Source organism: Pocillopora damicornis, chromosome 5 (assembly GCF_964200805.1).
Source record: "Pocillopora damicornis chromosome 5, jaPocDami1.2, whole genome shotgun sequence".
Lineage (NCBI taxonomy): Eukaryota > Metazoa > Cnidaria > Anthozoa > Scleractinia > Pocilloporidae > Pocillopora > Pocillopora damicornis.
Window position 1 is genome coordinate 18,603,203 of NC_142674.1, and position 22,624 is coordinate 18,625,826.

The 22,624-nt window shown below is 36.9% G+C and overlaps 1 protein-coding gene across 3 annotated transcripts in view; it reads left to right on the plus strand.

Annotated features, from left to right (window-relative positions):
- The first annotated feature begins 1,754 nt into the window (after positions 1–1,754).
- LOC113664504 (uncharacterized) overlaps positions 1,755–22,624 on the plus strand; it is a 66,928-nt gene continuing 46,058 nt past the window's right edge. Inside the window, exon 1 of one of the 3 annotated variants that reach the window (XM_089207151.1) lies at positions 1,755–1,890. The gene's annotated coding sequence lies outside the window, so the exon portion shown is untranslated. Of the gene's footprint in view, positions 1,891–7,040; positions 7,177–20,149; positions 20,365–22,624 lie in introns of those variants that run through there. The other 2 variants (XM_089207150.1, XM_089207152.1) reach the window with 2 other exon arrangements.

The following is a 22,624-nucleotide window of genomic DNA, read 5'->3' on the forward strand; positions in this document are numbered from 1 at the left end:
TCAACGGAACTAAACAAGAGTCTGGCTGTTGGCACGAAAACTTCACAGACAAGCTCTCCCTGTTTGTCTTCAGTGCGTTACTGTCGCTTTACGCCAAAAAGTAAGTGAAAATTTGTATTTGTTGTTATAATTTACCAAACCTAGGTTTGTTAAAACATCACACAACTGTAATAATTGTTTCCTTGTGTGGTACTTGTGTCAAAAGGTGGAAATTTCGTTGATTGCAGAGTAGAAATCACTGCAAGCCTCATGATTTTTTAAGCCAATTTCAAAAGTAAGTAAATTTATAAAAATCTTCTGTGAAATTGGACACTAAAGTACATTCATTTACAGTTCCTAGGAACAATAATGACTTCGCTTTGGAATTTTAGTTTGTTCTAACCACCGATGTGTTTACAGATAAGAATATTTGGGATCACAATATATGGATAACCTTCAAATACTTTTTTACGTGCATGTCAGGCTAATCTGAAGATTTAAACCTAAACTGCGGTAAAAATAACGCGGACGTTTTCGTGAGTTTTCCTCGCTCTAGGCCTTAAAAACTGCTGGAATTTGCCCAAAAAATTCTAGATTCTAAAGAAACGAACTTTTAAGAACTCTGGTTAAAATTCTGACCATAAAGAGCAGAAGTTGACTAATTTTCATCTCTAGAGCTGAGCTTCAGTGGATTTCGTTTTGAGTGATGAGGAATTCGTTACATTATCTACTGTTTATGTAGCCTGTTTGGAGTTAAATTTCTTATATCAGCACCTCAGTGTTTTGCCGGCATGATGAAATACAAATTACCCAAAATTTTTATTGTTTCATTAAGAGCGCTTTGTCGCCAAGTAGGCTTGGCCATATTTCTGTGTCGGCAAAAGTCGCGGAAAAACCGCAAATCTTTCCCACGTCACTCATAAGTTGCACTTAATAGATTCCTAGGGTACAACACTGAAAAAACTAAATTTACATTTTGTCCTTGTCTTTATCAATGGTTTATAAAAAGCACATGAAAAATTTAACGAGTTATTATTAGCCACCAGTTATTATCAGCCTCTCATCTTGTCCTGATTTATTTTGGGAGGTTTCCGTAGATTTTGCAAATGTGTAGGCGGTAGGGAAAATTTTATCAGATGATAAGAGATTTCGCGCCTTTTTACCGGTTGGTTTACGTTCTCGTTGGGGGTCGTAAAAGCTTTCTTTCTTCTATTGTTGCGGAGTTTTACACACGTAGTATAACTAGTAATTTGAAAACGTAAGATGAATAGGGAACGCCTAAATTCAACGCCTACCATGATCTGTTATAGATAAACAGCTTTTTCTTTTAATGGAAATAGCATTCTTTCTTCAAAAATGGTTCAGATTTGTGTTCCGTTCTCTAGACAGAAATAAAGACGAAACTTTTGTTAGTTTTGTACAAAGATTTCAAGCATCGAAACTTTCTAAATAGCCTGAGGGTTTTTCAATGCATTGACTTCAAGATAAAACATCTTGGACAAGTTGATTGCATCTCTTTATTTATGAAACGCCGCAAGAATTGAGCCTCCAGAGGAAGGAGCGAACGTCATAAGGGATTATGAAAATCTTCGAGTTTCCTTCCTAAATGAAAGACTACGAAATATTGTACCGCCCTCGTAGTTTAATGAGCGTGTCTGGTAAGTTATAAGTCATGGACAGCTAATTTTACGTCAGATCAATCGCGAAGCTTTAGCGATAAGTGTTAGGCGCTTGCACGCCAAATAATTTGAATTTGCATTCACACCTTGCTATAGAGTTTATTTTGAGTGGTTTCCGAGCTGTCAACTGTGGCATTCGACGCGCGGACGAGCAGCGCTGATTTGAAGTGACGGACAGTTGTAAACAAAGTAGGAAAATCAGAGAGAATTCCTTAGCCGCACTTTGAAGAGGGTAAGTCGAGATTCCATTGTTTTAAACCGTAAACTGCAACAAAGCAGATAAATGTGCTATTTTGAAAAGAATGAACGCGTAATTTATAATTGCATACTACTTTGCTATCTCAATAAGTTTGAAACTAATTCCGAGCTTAGGGAAGAGTAGAGATGTTCGAGGTTTTTGTCTTTTGGAATACCGCCTGGATATTGCACGCTCTGTGATCAAAATGCATGCAAGTACGACTGAATAACCCCTTCAACCGGTTGCCTAGCGCTACGAACCTTATTGGGAGGCCATTATGTCTCAGTAAACGGTCCACTCAACTCAAGATTTCCTACTCTAGAACAAATGTGCACTTATATTTCAAGAGAGGCTTGACTCGCCTAACTTCTAAACAAGTCAACTTAGCTTGGGCGGTATTTTTAAAGGAATATATCGCGTGTAGACAAAATTGATCGCTGAATTTGACCCTGCGACGTCGTCCTACACGGAACAAAAATCATCTGCGGTAACAGCAAAATCGTTTGCCCACGCAGTTGGACAAACGCAAAATATTGCTTCTGTGCATGGGTGGGTTTCCGAGCGGTCAATACGACCTTTGGTTACCGAGCGACTCGACTGTTTGACTCTTGGATATGAATTCTTAGTAAAATCTTCAGACAATACAGTCGACCTCCCTTCCATTAACTTCAAAGAGATAAGGCGCGTATCATTGAATAGACCTAATGGAAGGCAAGGCACGTTTGTGATTTAATCTGTAAGCACAGACGAAGCGGAGAGTTCGTTCCGTGTGTAAATTATTAGAGGGCATTCAAACCCCGGGAGACCCAAGGCTCTTGAAACCAATGAATTATTGTCACAAACTCTGTCACTGTAGACTCTGCTCGTTACATCTGAAATCATGGGTGGGTTTTCGGCGCGTCTAAAAGCGCATTTTGCCAGTGGCTATAGCACAGAACAGATTAGTAGTATAAAATTCTGTCGGCGTTGGAGAGTATCGCTCAATTACTAGTAATTATGATGAATTTATTTGCATAAACTGATATTTTCTGATCGGATGATTTGAAACCTTACCGAACAATGCACGGTCGGGCAGAGTCCTGAATAAACAGAAACGTTTAGTGAATTATCCGAAAGTTTGTTAAAACTCGAAAATTTTAAGGTAAGAACGAGGAGAGAGGGCGTGGAATTATAGTACAACTGTTTTCCGATTGAAAGAATGTTTGAAACAAAATACGATTCAACGAAGTAACTCATTAGCTACCCTGAAAGCATTTGTTAACAAAACGAGGCTCTATTGTGAATGCGACAATTAACGTATACAATTGTTGTGTCCTGTTTACTATGTAATCACTTGCTCGGTGAACTGATAGAGATTCATGTTCAACAAAGTTTTAAACATAAACTGAGGGCAATCTCCTCCGATAACCTGTGTTTCTTTGAAGAATCATGCTCAATCTGCGGTTGAACGTGGCCGAACGCGATACAGAGTCACAAGGACGAGAAACTATTGTTGTCTTTCAAGTAACACAATTTTTTTTCCGGAATTGAGGTAAAGCAACGTTAACTACCGTATTAACTTTCAAATCAAGGTGGCTCATGAAACAAATCTATTTTATTTTCATGTTAAACTAAAGTCCAAAGCTCCAACAAGCCAAGCAAGAGAAAGTATGCCAATAATATTATTTTAATAATTTAACCTCAAGCGAACCTTGTCCAAAAAGACCACCTCACCACCGGATAAGAGAAAGCGATTTGATTCTTTGCAATCTGTTCTCAGTGACCCACAAAAATGATTGATTTTACTTTGACGCTTGACATCACTTAATTCAAAAGTCACCAAGTCACTAATAGGCGGTGAAATTCAGTTATTACAATTATTATTTGCATGTTGTTAGGTCTGTGTCAACTATACGAGAAATTTTTAACCTCATTAATTATCGCAATGCGATTTTCTGTTAATCCCGAGGCACTTCAAAATAAAATTATAACAAAAGGATTTCATTTTCTCGAAACGACAACAAGTATGAAGCTTCTGGTGATTTAAGTTTTTTTCGTTTCCTGCCTTTCTTATTTCGGGAATTTTTAACAGGGTTGTTATTAATACCGAATACAATTTTTTTAGAAGTTACGTTATTGATAAGGTAGTTTAGTATATGCATTAAGTAAGATATCGGCGTGATTGACTTTTTTTAGTCATGTTGGTTGATTATATTGGCCATGGTTATTTTTGACTTGGCTATATTTTAGGAAGTTTTTTTTAAAAATGCATTTATTACATGGCCAAAATTGGACATTAATTTTTACTTAGATTAACGAGAACCGCTTTCGCTTTCCTTGTCTTGACTATCTTCAAGAAGTAAGGTCACTGGAGTCTTGCAACTCCATATGAGTGCAAAGACTGCCGGAGTTAATTTTCTTGTGCAAAAAAAGGAAAAGCAGGCGATGAATATCTGGTTAGAGATTTAAGGCAATGTTTTGTTTGCACAAACAAAGAGGACAATTTTGAGCGAACGAGATCTAGAGGCACTTGAAATTGAGCAAGGCATCGGTGAAAATTTTTATTCAGAAATATGTGTACTTTTTTTCCACGTGCACAGCGATATTAAGCCGGATTTACGTGAAAATACCGATGAATTTTTGTGGAAAAATATCAGGAAATTTCCAAATCCGAGAAAACGCTCTCTGAGAAGTTTGTTAAGTATGTAAGGTCACGTTTTCAAGTGCATCCCGAAAATTCGAGTTGATTTATTTTTACTAATCTGTTGTAAGACGGGGATTTCGTATCAAGAGGAATTTTGCTTATTATTAGCAAATAAATTTGATTTATTTTTTACTTCTTTAGAGTTATTTCAGTTGAAGAAAACATTAGTAAAGGATTTTTTCCTTTTGTCCAGTGTAGCTTCTGTGTACAGTCAACCCTTCCTCTATCCCTCCCGTTACAGCTGTTGACAGATCTGTGGAATCTTTTCTTTGTGTAATCAGGTGTAAAGGGCTTAAAACGTACTTAGGTCTCAGAGTTTAACTTCCGGGCGCTTGGTTAGGGCTTAGGGTGTGTTAAACCACAACTTCCGCGCAGTCACAGGCCTGCGCGTAGTAGTGTTGCGCTTCTCTTTTCGTGCTGTGGTTGCAGGGGCTTGGTAACATTCTAGAACCTATATGTATCACCACGTTAAGGAGTTAGTGACATTTAACAGAGTAGATTGGCAAGAGAACTTCAGCCACTCCATCAAACGTTCAAATATCTGAGAGAAAATTGACGAAAGCGCGGGAAAGTACACGAGAAAGGTCAGCTATTTCTGTTGTTTGATCTGAGCTGTGATTTACCTCCAAGTAGACTTCGCAATATCCAGTCTAGCTTGTTAAAGTTTCAATATATTTTTGCATGCTCTGGATAACTTATCAATATAGAGCTCTTTGCGTGAGAGGAATATTTCAAACTTCAAACAACAGTAGATGAAGTTTTCTTATAAACATTCTTCATCAGGGTTTCAAAACCCTGAAGATTTTAAATATATCTTGAGGCTAAAGTTCTGTTACTTTTTTTTTAAGTCAAAAGCATTCCATTTCTTTTCTTTTCTATCTCTCTTGAGAGGTTATGAAACTCTCCAGTTTTCGGAATAACTGGACCGCGATTTGATATCGTGTACTAGTTATGAAGAAAGAGTGCTTCAGAGTTTGTCTGCAAGATAAGAGCAGAAAACAAGTCCTTCTGATGCATTTTGAACCGATATACACACTTCTATCTCCTTAATGGAGCGGCTCAAAATTCAATTGCTTTAAAGGCTAGCCCTAATCTTAGGTCAGTGAAAACGCTTCTCCAAGACTACGAGTTGATTGTGAGATATTCATTTGCCCACTCAGCAACATTGGTTGGAACTGACAATCGGTTCAGAAATTTGGAAACGTTAACAAATGAACCAGTTAGGCCAAAAGCAAACAGGATGATTGTTCCTTGCGAGTTTACGAAAACGCTTTTGTTAGCGTGACGTCCTCGATGTATTGACTGCAAGGTTGATGCGTTAACAATACTGTGAGATTAGTCTATCAAAAATCTTGTCACGCTTCAGTTAGGTAGCGTGACAGGCTTGGTTCTTCGCCTGGTAAACGAAACCGAGAAAATTGAAAATAAACTTGTGCTTAAACTGCGCGTATTAGTGGAAATATTTCAAAAGTTGCGATAGTGTCTATAAGAAATGCAAAAGCACACGCTAAAAACTAAACAATCTTGGTTAGGGTTGAAGGAGAACTCATTCCATATCCCTTCCATGCCCGAACATCAGCGTACATACTGTTCTATAGAAATTTTCTAATTTGCTGACAGGGAGAATTTGTTTAACAATCAAGAGCTGTGGTTGGCGATCATTTCCTATATTCTCATGACCTTACTGTCTGATTCTGGGGTCAAAGTGAAAGGAGAAATTAGACGCTAATCTCTTTTAGGGGTTGAAGCGTTAATAAGTTAGACTATTTAAAATCAACTTCATATACATGTGGATATGCCTATGAAATACGTGTCGCCTCTCGAATTAATGATCTTGTCAAAAGAACTAAATAGCCACCTTTGACAGGAGGGATTATAGGAACACACGTATTTAATGAAGCACACTACACGGATTTCTAAGTAAACCTCTCTTTGTTTCAAATCTCTTTGTGACGAATTATTCTGAATTTTCAAAGTGATTCTGCTATACCAAAAGATAGACTTGCAGCATCTCTTTCTACTCTTCTTTGTGATGAAGGTTTTTCGTCGTTTACAACCTTAAATATCAGAATCTTACCTTGTTTGTTTTTTTTTTCTTACAGTATCATTTCAAACATACCAGAAAGTAATTATTGTATATATTTAGCATGTTATGAATTACTGGGATTAGATAATGGTATTGAATCCTTAGAAAAGAACTCAGCCATGTTTTGAAAACGTCTAAAACCAGTTTATCATAACAGACCATGTTCTATCAGAATTTTTTGTGTATTCTTTAATCTAAAAAGTTTGCGAGACTTCAGGGTGACTTATCTGCGGAAATATTGGTAAAGATCACGAAAACGCTATCTATCTGCATAAAAATCTGTTAAACTATAGAGAGATTATCCAAATGCGTTCCCAGCTGTCTCGAACACAAGGGCAATTTTTGACGTCAATCTCTCGCAAGCACGAAACCTCCCGTACATTGCGTGTCAAAGGCTTCGAACTAGGCCATGTGCAAGAGGCTTTGGGCACAAGCGGTCGCGCTGAACAGATGTTACCCCCAAGACGTCTGTCGTAGTTAGGCGAACCACGTATCTTTGGACCAAATCAAGGTTAGCATAATTATTTCAGTTTTAATGTATTCGGCTGGTAAATCATTTAGCTGTGCTTTCCCATTGTTCTACCTGAGCGTTCGATTTTAACCTTTAAGTTACTGTCAAACAAATTGCTTTCAAGCTTGAGAAATTTTAGAAAGAAGTTTGTTTTCAGTTAATCGAGATTCTTAATTCGTCTTTAATATCTGTCCTATTCAATATCTTTCTGAAATTGTCTTTTTAAAGCGGATTTTTAAAGGATCGGTAACTTTTCTCTGTATGATTTACTGTTAATGGCATTATGCAAAATCGATTTGAAGTAAGAAGCTTTTTTTTATCTTATTCTTCTAAAGAATGCCTCTAATTGAAATAGAGAAGAGTCTTGCTTTCCTGCAAGGACGCGCGCCTAACGAAACGCATTTTCATGTACAAATCATACTTACTTTAGCGAAAACCTCTGTTGTAGCAGCGACGAGAAAATAAATTCTGTCTAGTCTATGAATTTCCACCTCAGTAACTCTCGCATAACAAAGTGAAATCTACAACACAGTTGCTAGGCAACTTGGTTGAGTGGTTCCAAACTTTTGCAGCGATGGAATGCAACCTTACCATTAATGAATACATGAAGATTGTAAATCAGATATACACTAATTATAATAACAGGAAAGACCATCGTGCAATATAATGATGTCTAGGCGGTTTTTCCCCTCCCATGTACTACAAAACAACTCTGAGTCGCAATTAGACTTTGTTCAACTCTCAATATCGCACTTAGACATCTGCAAATATCTGGCGTAAAGTTTTAAAACTTCTTAAAAGCGCTTACACTGTAATTTAACATTTCCACCATGTTATAGGGTAGGGTATAATGTTTTTAGTTCGATGTTGTCTCACCTAGGCGGAAATCAATGTTTGTTGGTGGTGAAAAAGGTTCTTTTACTTTACGTCGTCAAACACGAAACAGCAGAAGTAAATCAGAACATTTTTTAATTCCTTCGGAATTTTACCGAAAGGTTTTTCCATCTATTCTGGGAAGCTTAAAACTTTAAGGTAAGCACGCACATGGTTTTGGGTAGAGATTTTTCAAACGAACAATTGGTCTTAATGGTAGTAGGGGTGGAGAAACAGAATGTCATTATCAGAAAATCTTTGTTCAAACAGATTGAATGAATTAAGGGAGATATGTTTAACTTGATATCTCTAGAGGAGATGGCACATATGACGTTTATTTCATAGCAGATTCTTTGACATCCTTAAGCACGAATCGTGTTTGAACTGCATATGATTAAAAGAGACGGTGAAATGATCTTCTGAGGTGAACTGCAACCATAAGAACTCCACAAAACGTTTTTTTGCACAAATTATGGCCTCGAAAGGATACGAATCCGCGCCTCCCAGATTCCAGTTGAGTGTTTCTACCAACTAAACTACAGAGCCTTGTATATGTTGATAGCGAAGTTTCTTTTTCTGTTACTAAGTTACTTCCACAAATTTCACGTTCCAATTGTCAGATGCTTTCAGTTTTGTATTGACCAACGTTATAAATCATCTGAAGATTTTTGCTGTCAAGTTAAGGACTTCAAAACGTTTTACTCTCAAAATGCACTTTGCGTCAAATTCCTTGCACAAAAATGCTTCCTGTAGCTGTTGACTGTAGGTATACCCTTGTAAAAATATCTGATCAAACAGGAAGGTGATCAACTATATTGGCCGAAAGCCTCAGACCTGAAACCTCTTGAATCTTGCTTCTTGCGTATAGCAGAATCGAAACCACAAGATGGAAATAGATATAGAGTGATTCTAAATAGATCTATGATACAAAGCCGCCACTGTACCATGAAAACTTTCTTTATCACTAAATGTGCGTGTATGTAATACACCTAATGATGTGTTGACTGTTTAACCGTATCTTGGAGGTCACAAGAGATCTTTATCTCTTTCTTAAAAATAGCGCCAATGAATGGGAGGTTAAAAAGTTTATAGTGCCCCCTTCAACAAGTTCAGTAACCTTTTCTGCTAATTCTCAAGAGTTCTCGATAGCCAAACTCGAGTATATTTTAGAGTTATTCACTGTTATTTACTGTCAGCCACGATATTCCATACTTTCTATTTTTAACTGCCTCTGTCTAAACACGAAATTACATTCGTTATGCACATGCGCATTGCAATGAAGTTAAATGGAAGCGAGTGCACGGATTTGAAATTCCATAGAGCGAACTATGGGAACAGTTTTTTAAAACACTTTCAGTTGAAACAATTTGTGAATACGAAATAGACAGTCACCAAACAGATTAAATTGAGCACTATTGACTACACTGTTCTCGACTAAAACTGTTCTCGACTAAAACTGAAACCCCCCAAAGCTGGCAGTAACAAATGTTCGTATAAAAGAGCTATTCAATGTATTTTCAGTCAGCCACGGGAATGTTCTCCAACCAACTTTAGCAAGAAGGACATACGCATAGAGTTGCACTCTAACATCAGTGTGCATACTCTCCGTACTGTTCTCTATAAATTTGCTAAGGTGCTGAAAGGGAGAGTTTGTTGAACAATCAAGAGCATTTGGAGTTGGCGATCATTTCTCTTATTCTCGTGACCTTAATGCTTGACTCAGGGGTGATATTGTTAGGAGAAATTAGATGTCAGTCACTCTTAGCGGTTAAAGAGTTAAGAGACGTTCAGACTTAAGTAATGTTCATGTTTGACTGTGGTAGTGATACGTGACAGTGAATTTAAATGTAATACTATGTTGCAAAGGAATATAACACGTTGACTGGCTTTATCTGATCCACCGTTTATCTTTGTGGAGATCTTGAAGATTTAAGCATAAATTTAATCAACGTTTTAAAATGTCGTTATGTATCTCCTCTGAATGAAAGTTGTAAAACTATTTCGTGATTGCAAAGGAATGAGGCACTTTCGTTTTAAGAACTTGTTTTTACTACCAAGACTACTGTCACAAAACCACTTAGGATAAGACCTACAGCTGTCACGAATTTCCCGCCTAGATGACGCGGGTTTGTGCGCTCACATCACGTGTTACTATTGGACCATCGACTTGAGCATTCTGTAGTCTCGCATCTTTACTGAGTCTAATCTGCAGCCCGTGATCCGCTCGCGTTGTGGGCGATGGTCTAAATGAAGAGAAATTGGTTTGCGAACAAGATATAGGAAGCCCAAATGTTTATTATCATGCTAGCGAGTTAAGAGACATAATTTATTTTGTTGGAATTTGGCTTGAGTGTCTCCTACTTAATAAAATCTAACGCAACTTGCATGATTTTAAGGGTTTAGCCAGTGTCTACCAAAAGGATTACCGAAAATTTTAAAGTTTAGATTCAGTAGGCAAGGCTTCACATTTATCAAATGAAAAAATATATAATTTCTTGGTTTTCACCATGAAAAAATCTAATCATTGCCATTTCTTATATTATTTATTAATATGTTCACGACAAATTTAAGATATTTATCTGCCTTTTCGAAGACGTCTTCGGCCGCCATTTTGAATGTCACCGAAAGGAAACGTGGCGTCACAGTTTTAGAGAGGATTACACCGATAATCACCTTGGATACATCCTTCCCTACCACCTCCTGCTATCATTTTAATTTTTTTTTATACGGTGATGGCAGAAAGTGAAAGGAACGAAAGTGGAACAGTTACGATGAAAAAAATTAAAAAAAAAATTGTAGCCATCAATTAGAGGTAGTAAAGCTCCCGGTAATAATATTAACCCTTTTGTTTTCAGTTAATTGATAAAATGAAAGATGATAGTTTGAATCCAATTGAAAATTCAGTGAACAAAGCCGAAGTGATACTTTTGATAATTTTCTGGTTTGAAAGGTCAGAGGTCATATTCCATTCCTATGACGTTGGATGTAAAATTCATCAAATTTTTTCGCTGCAAAATTGAAAAGAGCTTCGTACCTGAGAGAGAGATCCGTCAGGAAAAGTTGCATGTAGAGAAGTCCGCCGACTTCTTCCATTCAACGTGTGTGAGTTCTTTGAGAACCTTCCCAAATACTAAAATGTTTACATCAGCTGTATCTGCGGAAAAGCTATAAAGGCAAAAACAACTGTTTTCTTTCCAATTATCTTGCCGCGTTTCATCAAGATCGATTTTCCTTTGTGATTTGAAAATCAACTTTTTTTAACCTTTTTTTTTTTTTTTTTTTTCATATTTTGCTCATTGCTAGAATTATGTTCCCAATTACGAAAAGATTACGAACTGTTGCTTTTTAACTATTACATCCAGGGAATAGAAAATCGAGCTCGACCCTTTAAACCTGAAGAGTGATCAGCATTTAATTTCTCCAGGCAGTAGTTTTGCTGAATCATTCATTACCGTCGTGAGAATAAAGGAAATGATCGCAAACTAAGAAGCTTTAATTGTTACACAAATTCTCCAGTCAGTTCCGAAGGAAATGTACAGAGAACAGTATGGAGAATATGAATTCTGATGTTAGTGTGTAAAGGGTCAAACTGAGAATATTTCGATTTTGTACATGTACGAACTTACCAAGAATCCCCAGCAGTCAGTTTTAGAAACAACAATCACGTGATGTCAAGCATGGCGGCCAAAATGAAGTTAACAATTTCCCTTACAGTTAGCGTCCTATTGTTCTCAGCGTTGACATCAATATCCCTGCGGAATTCCTGTTCATTGATTGTTTATAGATCGCGTATGTATTTCTTCTGTCATTACCAGATGTAAAATTTCTTATTTCGATTACTGGTTGATACTTTCAGAAATGATGCCCTTAATTACTTTTGATGATATGAATGTTGCGGACTTCTTGAGAATATCCAGTCATTTTTTCTCGCTCACTTTGCAATTCCTTAATACAAAGATATGCTGCTTTTAGTAAGGAAGCTTGGAAAAGCGAAGGTCATAAGTGGTGGAGAAAAAACCTTGCTTTTGATGACTCTTCTATATGATATTATATGGTAAAATAGGACATAGAATTTTCGTGAAGAAATGCCAATTCGATGCTGGTGAAAAAAAAAGAGTCGCATTACAGTAACTTGAGGACATTTCGGCAGAACATCGTATCTTAGATTCCATTCAAGTTTTGCAGCATTTATCTCACAAATAATGATTTAGCTTACAATCCGCTTACGGTGTTTACATAAGTTGAATTGGACTGCATTTAGAAGTTTAAGCACATTAGGTTTCATCGATAACAACAGACTCATCGACGCTGTACTCAACTTCTTACGGAAATGTCAAGTATGAAGGTTTGACCACAGAAAATTGGAACTCCCTGAGTAATAGCATAATATCCAATCAAATTAGGGCGCTCTGTTTTGAGGAGAGAAAGAGGGTAATTTTGGAGGCAACATGCCAGAAATTCCCCACAATGAAATCATCCAACATAAACAGTCTTCAAAAAGAAGCTGGGCGCCTTTGCTTTTCATTAACGAGGAATGTAAAGCTGTTTTTTTTTACTATTTGTATAAGCTCGTTGACTACTTAATGGCAATTATTCTCTCTTTCCACCACAGCAATTTTAAAGTGCTCATGACCCATCAATTAAGAAACAAAACACGCTCGGGAAGTTAACAAAGGTTACCCCAACAAGCAACAGCTCCAGGTTTCCTGATAAAATAAACAATGATATTTATCAATTTGCAGCAATTGATAGGCAAATGAACCTAAACAATATACATTTTTGACAGTCTAGGATTTTCATGACATAAAGAAAGGATTTTGTTTTTCTTCGGTCATTTTCGAGACGAAAAAAAAAATTGAATGAAACATTTTGCAGTCTGTCCATCCCAAGTAAGCAGCGACTCTGCATCAGCTGATATCTGTGCCGTTTTGTGTAAGTTTTGCTTTTCTATCTAGCCTTTGTGGGAACGATGTAAGCAAAAATGGTTGGTTGCTTTTCATATATTGGGTTTATATTTTACAAAAGTTGGTATTTGGTAAAGGAGAGTGTTATCTCGCCTATTAAAGACCTATTTGTTGTGCTGGTTGCCTTCAACCCTGTTGACCTTAAAATGAAAGATAAGTATTCTAGAGATCGGTAAGAATTGATTTTACTTTTTTTTTCAATATTTGGGTGAAACCTTGCACTTTCATTTGCCAGTTGTTAATGAGCAAATTCTAGTGGTAACGTTTGTTAATTACACAAACGTTAGACAATTCAGTTATCTCAAAGCTTGGATCGCAATTTTAGATTCTTGTTGCGTAACTTTCACCTGATTTTTGAAACGATTGCACATGTCAAGAAAATATCGATGAGGAACTCGGTACGAGTGATAACGACGCTGAACAAGACAGATATGTTATCTAATGTTATTGTCTGAATTGTGAAGTAGGGAAGTTTTGTGGGCATTAAACCACACTGGTGATGCGACCATCACTGAGTTAATCATGAGCTCAATTTAGTGGTGCTAACAATTGCAAGTAATGCAGTTTATAAAGTTATGCCAGCCTTTTAACTCTTGAGATGAAAAGTGTTGTACAATAAAGTAAAGGAATTCGAAGGTTCCGGTGTTTACGACTGAATGAAACCCGATCTTAGGAAAAAAACTTCGGTGAACGCTGCTAAGCAGAATACTGTACGAATTTCTTTCTTGCTTTCCATGCCCAACATTTTTTTTAATTTCCTGAGTCAATTAAAAGGCTATTCAATTTAGGCTCATGGGTAACACATCCGTCTCACACTGTTTGATCCTTTGAACAAGTTGATTTCAACTTTTCGGCTATTGTTTTCAACTTTCAGGGGGTTTATCAATGAGTCTAATTGTACTGAGCAGCTCTTCCATTTGGTACTACATATCACCTTTTAAAGGTGGTTTAACTTCTGTGAATGAAAGCCTTATGAGTGACTATTCGATTGAGAGCGACAGAGCAGTACTTTCATGTAGTACTTTCATAAAGGTTGTTCTAACTTTTAGGTCTGTCGATGAAACCCCAATGTGAAGCCACACAAATTAAAACTTTTGAGCTGTGTGTTCGAGTCGTAATATGAATGTGAACTATGTTGTAGGAGTAGTTTCTAGCCCTAAAAGTTTATAAGTGAGACCTTGGTGCTTTTACCACACACAGGAATGTTTCTAAGTGAGACCCTGGTGCTTTTACCACACACAGGAATGTTTCCTTGTGATTATTCGAGATATGCGCAAATTTTCGCGGTTCTCTTCTTTAAACTGTGGATGTAAATACGTGAGAAACTTCTGTCCCGTTCTGTACCACCAAGATTGTTTAAATAGTTAGTTAAACCAGAACTAATGTATATTATTTCTTATTTTTTGGATTAATAGAAACCTCGTGAAAGGCTTTTCCTTCCTTCCTCCCGTGTTTTTTCTTTATCTCGTCGACTAATCCTTTGTAAGACTTTGCTCGACTCGTGAGCCTTTCTTTAACAAGTTTTTCATCAGATTTTTAATTAATAGTAAGACGTGTTCCAGATATTTTTGGAAATTGATTCCAAAACATACTTGAAAACCCATTTCCGAAGGCAGTAGTTAGTCAAAGACTTGGTCATTTTAATGCACTGCGGTTAACAAAATCTTAAGGGGAAACGAAAACCTGTTAGGCTTCCGCTAATTCATTCATCAAGTAACGATCATTGTATAAAAGAGGAAATTGGAACATATGGTCAGTATTTTCACACGTGGGAAATATTTTTTGTAGCCAACATATTTCGAGGAATTAGGTGCCTGGGTAAATACGAAAGACAGCAAGCTGGTAAGTAAGTAAGTAAGTAAGTGAGTAAGTAGATAAGTAAGTTAGTTTAGTAAGTTAGTTAGAAGGTAAATAAGTAAGGATGTTGGTAAGCAAGTAACTAAGTAAGTTAGTAGGTAAATAACTAAGGATGTTAGAAAAAGTGGTTTTAATAACTTTTTCCATAACCGGCTGCCGACGGTCCAGAAGGTGGTTGTGCTCTTAAAGAGGCCGTAAGATAAACCCCAGACGCGAGAAGCTGCTCGCAGGCTAAACAGACGGGGGTAAGTGTTCTCATAGGCAGCGGCAGACCGCCAGTCACCAGCGTTTGTTGAATCCTCTGTAGTAAGTAAGGAGATAAGAAAGCAAGAAACTTAACTCAAGTGTAAATACGGATAAAGAGACGGCACTGAGTTAATTGTTGATATACAGAAGTTGGATAGTTTAAGCTACATATAATAACCAATATAACATAAGGTCTTTCAATGTTTACTAAATTAAATTCTTAAATTGAAAAAAAATTGCTTAATTTAAATTTTACTAACTGCAAAGCTTTTAGGCGATAAGAAACAATATCTTAATTATATTATATTAAAAGGAAGAGATTATTTGTAAATGGAGATAGCTGACTATATCATTCTCAATTTCGTAAAAGTTGATTTTCGACCTGACTGTTGACCAAAACACAGGAGTGGAAACCGCTCTCTGTGGGAGGGTAAAATCAATCTTTTAAATGTTTCCGAATAATCCTGAACCCCAATATATATACCCAATATAACCCCTGAATCACACAGACAGGTCGTTAGAATAGAGGAAATGATCACCAACTAAAGATGCTCTTGATGTACATACTGATGTTAGGGTGCAAAGTGTCAAAGCTTGAGATAATGATTTTATGACTTCTTTGGAAGATCTACCGACATATTTTCACTCATATTTGACTTTGATGATTCGCCTCTGACATAAAAGTTAATTTTGGCTAGAAATATTTATAACTGTCAAATTTTTCTGTCGTATTGTCGCTAACTTGAAATAAGAACTTCGACTTTTCCAGTTATAGAATGTAAAGCGACCACTTTAACTGCCGTCGTTCACTCGTAATCTCCGGAGAAAGTGGGCATCAGCAACAAAATCTCTACTTTACTGGGATATAAACAGTAGGACATGACAGTTTGACTTAGTAATAAATAGAGGCTCTTTGTAACGGCAAAGACGACCAAATTCTTGTGGTTACCCTAACAAAACCGCCACTTTTATCCCAGACGCATCCAACCGGGAAAAGCGGCGATCTGAAAAGTCAGACTTATTAATTTGTCTAACTAAACACTGGGACAGATATTTCCGAAACAGTTGATTTTTTTATTGTACCTTGAGTCCGTTTTGGTTAAAAAATTAATCAGTTTTAGTTGTTTTACTTGTCAGAACATGTAAGCCTGTGGTGTGTTGGATAATGAGACACTGAACGAAAGTCGAGAGATTAAAATTTGTAATTCCATGTTTCATTAGGTAAAGTTGAAGGAAGGTTGTTTGCGGTTGATTTTGCCCGCCAGACATGGCGTGAATATTGCAGCATAGAAGTAGAATGATGTGTCCGACAATCTTTGAAAAATTTGCATTCCTAAACGTACTCTAACATCTGTGGAGAGTACATGAGAAAAACGTCGTCTAGTTGTTTATTTAGCAGTTTGTTCATCGCTTGTTTAACTTAAAAACTGTGTAAAGAAAGACAACTTTTGACTACTATGCGTGAGCAGAAATCCTTTACCACTCAAAAATTACTTTGGCTAATTCGTGTACTTGTTCATAGGATATGATTGTTTATGGAGGACTGAGAGCTTTGAGATACAGCTTTATTTTATTTCAAAGCTGATGATTGTTTATGGAGGACTGAGAGCTTTGGGATACGGCTTTATTCTATTTCAAAGCTGATGTCAGAAAAATTGAGGAACCGAACGGGTGAAAGTTTTAGCCTTAATTCTAAGATACTTCGTTTGCAATCAATACCCGCACCGTTCTTTCAAATTGTCATTTCTCCATCTTACCAAGCTAAATGTTCTGTCGTTCCCTTTATATTGAAAGTAATTTGTACAACGCAGCAGGCGATCCAAGGTGTTGCGACATAACGTCTTTAAAACCCTATTTGTATCAACCACTGCAACCACATGAGTCTACACGTCGGTGAATTGAATGCTAATGGATTGATTGTAACATCGCTAGGATGCACCTCATGCACGCGGGTTGAAGGGCATTTAAATTGCATTTTTTGTCTTGTATATCTAACATTTTGGTTTGAGCGTAAACGTGGAACTTAACGATCTCTAGTGCTAAAATGAAGTCACAAAACTACTACAATTTCTCCCAGCTCTCTTAGAATATTGGGAGATCTCCTTTGGGTGTTGCACAACTGAAATGTCAGAGGTTTTGACCCTCAGATGTTAGCAGATCATGAAATGATTTTGCGCAATTGGATTTAAAATACGAAGAATTCGGCGGAAATGTGTCTGCTAATCCTAGGCCACCCATGATTTTGACTGCACGCTATATTCAAAGGCGTTGCATGGAAGACAGACGATGGTTCGTGCAGAGGAAAGGGCGATAATCTTGAAGAGTGCTAAACAAACAAGCCTGTCCCCTACCGGTCTACAGATCTTCTTACCAGAACCTCCCTCAGTCCCTCCCCCTTTTTCTTCCTGAGAAATTAAACCACCCTAAGCTTTTGATAATACTGGCAATGTACACCAGAATCATATAATCTACAGATATAAATTTTAAAACCCAGAAGTACCAGTCGTATATTTATGATCACATTACACTTTTGTAATGTTTGAATTCTTGTGCACGGGAAATTAGATAGATGTGTGAGCTTTAAAATAGAACTCCAACGTGTGCAATGATTCATGATCATGTAAAACTTTTTCGTGTCTTTGGATAGGAAATGCAAAAATCAAAAACAAGATTTCGTGAAGGAGTTTTCGACCCGGAAGTATCAGGAGAAGATCCAATACTAGACGATTTGCACTTGTAATTAATTAACTATCACTTAAACGGCATCATTGTATTTCTTGTTACAGCAATGATTGAAAGCTTTCTGGATGACCCTAGCTTTTCAGGGAACAAACTGTAGGTACAAGTAATCAAACGTGCTCAGGACAAGAGCCTAAAACCACAAACAAACTTTTGGAGTGCATCGCAGCACGTTTCATCTTAAAATCTCAAACTTTTTTTTTGTTTGTTTTTTTGTTTGTTTGATATTCGCATAGGTTACGTCGATCATTTCAAGTAACTTATAATTGATTCGACTTAGTGAAACAAACCCAATTTATCCTTCAAGAGAAAATTAATCATAACGATTGATTTCAATAAGAAATACCCCTTGGCTTACATTTAGCGTTGAACAATCGCCTTAATGTTCTTTTAAGTGTTTTTTTCATTAATCCTTTAGTGGATTGTTATAGTAAACTGCTCCTTGTTATCTTGTTTAGGTTTTTTTCTAAATGCTTCGCGATTTTAAATGAAAAAAATACGGCTTGATATCACTTCACGTATATTGCAAGTTAAAAGATCACGCACATAGAGAGTCATTTAAGGATGAAACTTAGGAGTTGTTTTATACTACCAACACTATCTAGACGGTAGAAGTTATTTCCGGTCCACGTTCCAATATTTTTATAAAGAAAAATTTTTTGAACAAACAAAAAGATTTTGTTTTATCCTGAAACAAGCTGAGTTTTGTTGATCACCGTAGTTTGCCGACTTTTGTTTGGTATCCCATAGCGGTTTTCATCTCGTTCTTTGTTATCCTGAACATCATACATGTAGTTAGAACTTTTACAATAACACTTTTTCTCGGAGATCAGAGCAGATTTGGATTGGAAATGACTTTGTGGTTTTGAAAGAAGCACATAGCCATGCAAAAACTAGAATATGTTGCACATTATAATCGAAGGTATGCTGAATTTTTTAGAGAATTATCTTGTCTTGAGTAGATTTTTCCAGGCAGATCTCAAACATCTAACGCACTTAATATGAAACAAATATAAAGGTATGGATCGTAAAATCCCAGGAGTTCAATAGGTTAAAAGTAATAATACATATATTATAAGAGGGTAGTAGACTTTGCGTGTATGTAGCCGTAGAATTTCGCCGCTCAAACACCATTTCGCCGGACGTGAAGCTTAACTCATCCGGTTCTTAAGCTCATTGATGCGATCGACTTTAGAGAAGCTGTAATGAACACCACCTTGCGAAAGTGCTTCCCGCGAAATGTCCGCGCATGACGCATTTTGTCCGGCTGTTCTCTGTCGTGATTGGTTCGTTTTTTGAAGAGCTATTGACCGCTATGTACATCGTCGGGGCCGGAACAATAAAGTGGGAAGACAGACTGAGTCTTAGTTAGATTGTTGCGCTTTTAAAGACGGTGGAGTGTTTTTTATGAGGCTGGCGGTTTGTAAGCTTTCTCCTTTATTCGCTTTTATTACCAAATTCCTACACTTAATGCCGCATCTAGTTTCCAATCAAGGCGCCTGGATGGTTCATTCTAAGTGGATTTCTGTTGTAAATTCCTAACGGTAGGTCTTGGCTTAAATTGTCAAAAAATGATTGTTTCTTTTGGTGTTGCCTATTGCGTGTCTTACTCAACGTTTATAATTGGGCTATATAATGTTATCCAACTATATCATTAATAGCCTTAGAATTCTCAGCTTATTAAGAAATCAGCTTACACAAAGAGCTTATGTACTCAATGATGAATGGTTGAGAAAATCTGGATATTGTAAATTAAGTGCTTGCATAGTCAGAAGTAAAACTGTTTTGAATCAAAGAAAAAGACCCTATCCGAAAAAACCGAAACCAGAAAGCGGATTAGAGTTACTTAATTACTCAAATACGGAAACCTCGCCGAGTGCATGACAAGGCTTTTTAACTATTTATGGCGATTTTAATGGTGGATTTTCCTTATCTAGCTTTATCAAGTAAGATTTACATTATGGTATAGATATGCAATGTTGCAGGACTTAATTTAATCACATGCGTGGATGGGCATGGAAAGAAATCCAGAGCGCATCCTACGCAACGGGTTAAAGAAATCAGGTTATTACTTCCGACAGCAAGGGGTTAAAACCAAATAGATCTTTGTGTTGAAAGTACAAATGTCAAAACAGGAGAAATTTTTTTTTGTTGTTTATAATGTATCTGAGATTTGGCCGCAGGATTTGACCTCCAGACATGACTCATAGGACATTTATGGTAATAACCACCTTTAAAGGAGATTTATTTTCTTGTAAAACCATCTAAAAGGATCATCTCCTAAACCACAAAATAGTATTTCGTTCGTTTCCAAAATGGCATTTTAGAGGTTAGCGTCTTAGAAGAAAATTTTATCCGACAATGAGAAAAAGCGGATCAGTTTACTACCATCATGTTTGATTGCACTTGGGTGTTGGCGAGATTTGGCTGATCTCACCGAGCGAGTGGCTTTGAATCGACCGTCCAGAGCAGTTAGCTGATACTCACCGTCGTGAAGCCGCTATTTCAGGTCAGGATTGCATTCTTTTTCCTAAAGCTAGCTCGTATCAATCTAACCCAGAGCATTTGGACGAATTTCATTATTTTAACTGCAAGACAGAGTTCGCGTAGTGTAGGAGGAGTAGATCCCGTACATTTGCTCTCGATCTCTGCGCGCATTGTAAGAAGCAACAACGAAGAATTTTTGATACGTGTACAGCAACGAACAATAACTTCCTCTGCGACCACGAAAGGCAACGCCTTGGGTAAGTTACGGATATCTGATCGTCTCTTTGGTGATGAGGTTCCTTGACATAAAAAAGACCGAGAAGTGAAAGATACTCCTGTTTTTAGGAGCGCCATTTTTGTCGGTTCTGTTGCAACACACGGATACATTTTCTTTGTCTGAATTAAAAATTGGGGTGTCGCTCAATACTTCTTTATGCAAGGGTAAAAAAAATAACGTTACGCTTTGTCAGAAAAAACCGGAAAAAAAGAGGCTAATAATATGGTAGGAAATAAAACAAACAAGACTGACTTTTTTCCTCGTGGTATTTAGTAGTATACCTAACTTTCGTTTATCAGATGATTTTTCGTCGTCTGAGTCTTAGTATCGTTATCACAGACATGCAAACACTATGAAGTCAACATCTTCTCCTTAACCCGTGACAAGAATCGAATTTCCTACAAGTTATCAATATACTTTCAGGCATGCGCTTAATGCGATTACTGTTGAGGATCTACAGAGAGCATAAAAATTAAATTCTTCCAACTTGTTCTATGAGGAAGCACTTGATAAATGCTGAGAATTTGAATTTTGATATTTAAACTCTAAATGAATAACTGAGTAAGGTGGCAAATATAAATTGTTGCCCACTGATGTGAAGAAAGTACTAAATTTCTGGAGGAAGAGTAGAAAAAAACTTCAGATTAAACTTATTACCAGAGCAACCTTAGGATTTGAAAACACGCGAATTCGCCCGCATGAGGTACTTTGTTTAGAGAGTTTGAAATGTCGTCGTAGCCTATGAAACTACGACAATTTGCTTCAATTAAATCATCTTTCGGCCCCAAATCTTTATTTTGGAGTTACGCATCTTGAAAAACGCGATTTGTAAGGGTTTCTAAGAATTATGACCTTTGTCAAATCGGCTTTTTTGCTATTACGGAGTCGTAGAATCTGCGGTTGTTTTGCAAATAAATTTTCGGCGCTTTGCCGCGTTCAAGTAAACGCGAACCGCCTTAATCAATTTAAATTCTTGAAATGTTTCGTTTTGTTTAAATGAATCCGAAAATCGCCTTCACTGCGCATTAGTTGTCAAAACACGTGTTAAATTCAACATTGGTTATAAAGACAGACAGGATTTTAAAGCGATGAGCTCCTATACATCTACAGACGCAATTGAGAGGTCTACGAACGCAAATCCGCTGACAGTTAGACCGCAAAGATCTTCGCATGTGCGGGACGAAGACATCTCAACTGGGCAATATCTGCACGAATGCACCATTTTTCTCCAAATTGACTGCGAAATTGTTTACTACACTTTCATGTAGAGTAAGATGCGGCGGTGTATTTATGTATTGTCGTGATTTGAAAGAAATTGATACTGGAAAATGATTTCCGGTTTCGTTTGACGAAAGGAATGGTTTTGCGACAACTAAAGGATTAAATGCATTAGAAAACTGTCTACGATGTAAAATAATCGGGTCACATCGGAAACGACAAACGAGAAACATGTTGTATGAATTTATATCCACGTAAACGGTATTAACATCGCTCCACCAATTTTGCTCTAAGTTGAAAAAAAAAATCTGTTTAAATGCGCATTTCACTCATTGTAAATAAATTTTCAATCGATTTCAGCTGTAGCTAATTTGGAATTGAGATATTTCAAAACTTTTTATACGAGGGCTCAGTTCTCAGTGACCTTAGCAGTTTTCGCATTGCGGGTATGTATCGTTGATATAAATTTAGCAGCTTGTAGTTTAGAATTCATGGATTGCATTCATACGATATTTTAAGCGCTAGGAAAAACCCTGTGGAATGGTCATTTACAAACTATAAATAACATTTTTAAAACGCAAGGCAAGAACTAAAGAGATTTGAAAAAAATGGATGGTAAAGCTTGTTTTAAAAGCCGATTTTAGTGAGCCACGGTTTAATTTGAGAGAAGAAATTAACGGAACGCCATGATGCAAACACTATACGAGCGATTGTAGGAATACGAACTTGATGATGTTATTAGTAGATTCTCAAGTTGTTATCGATTCAGAATTTTGTAAGTGATGCC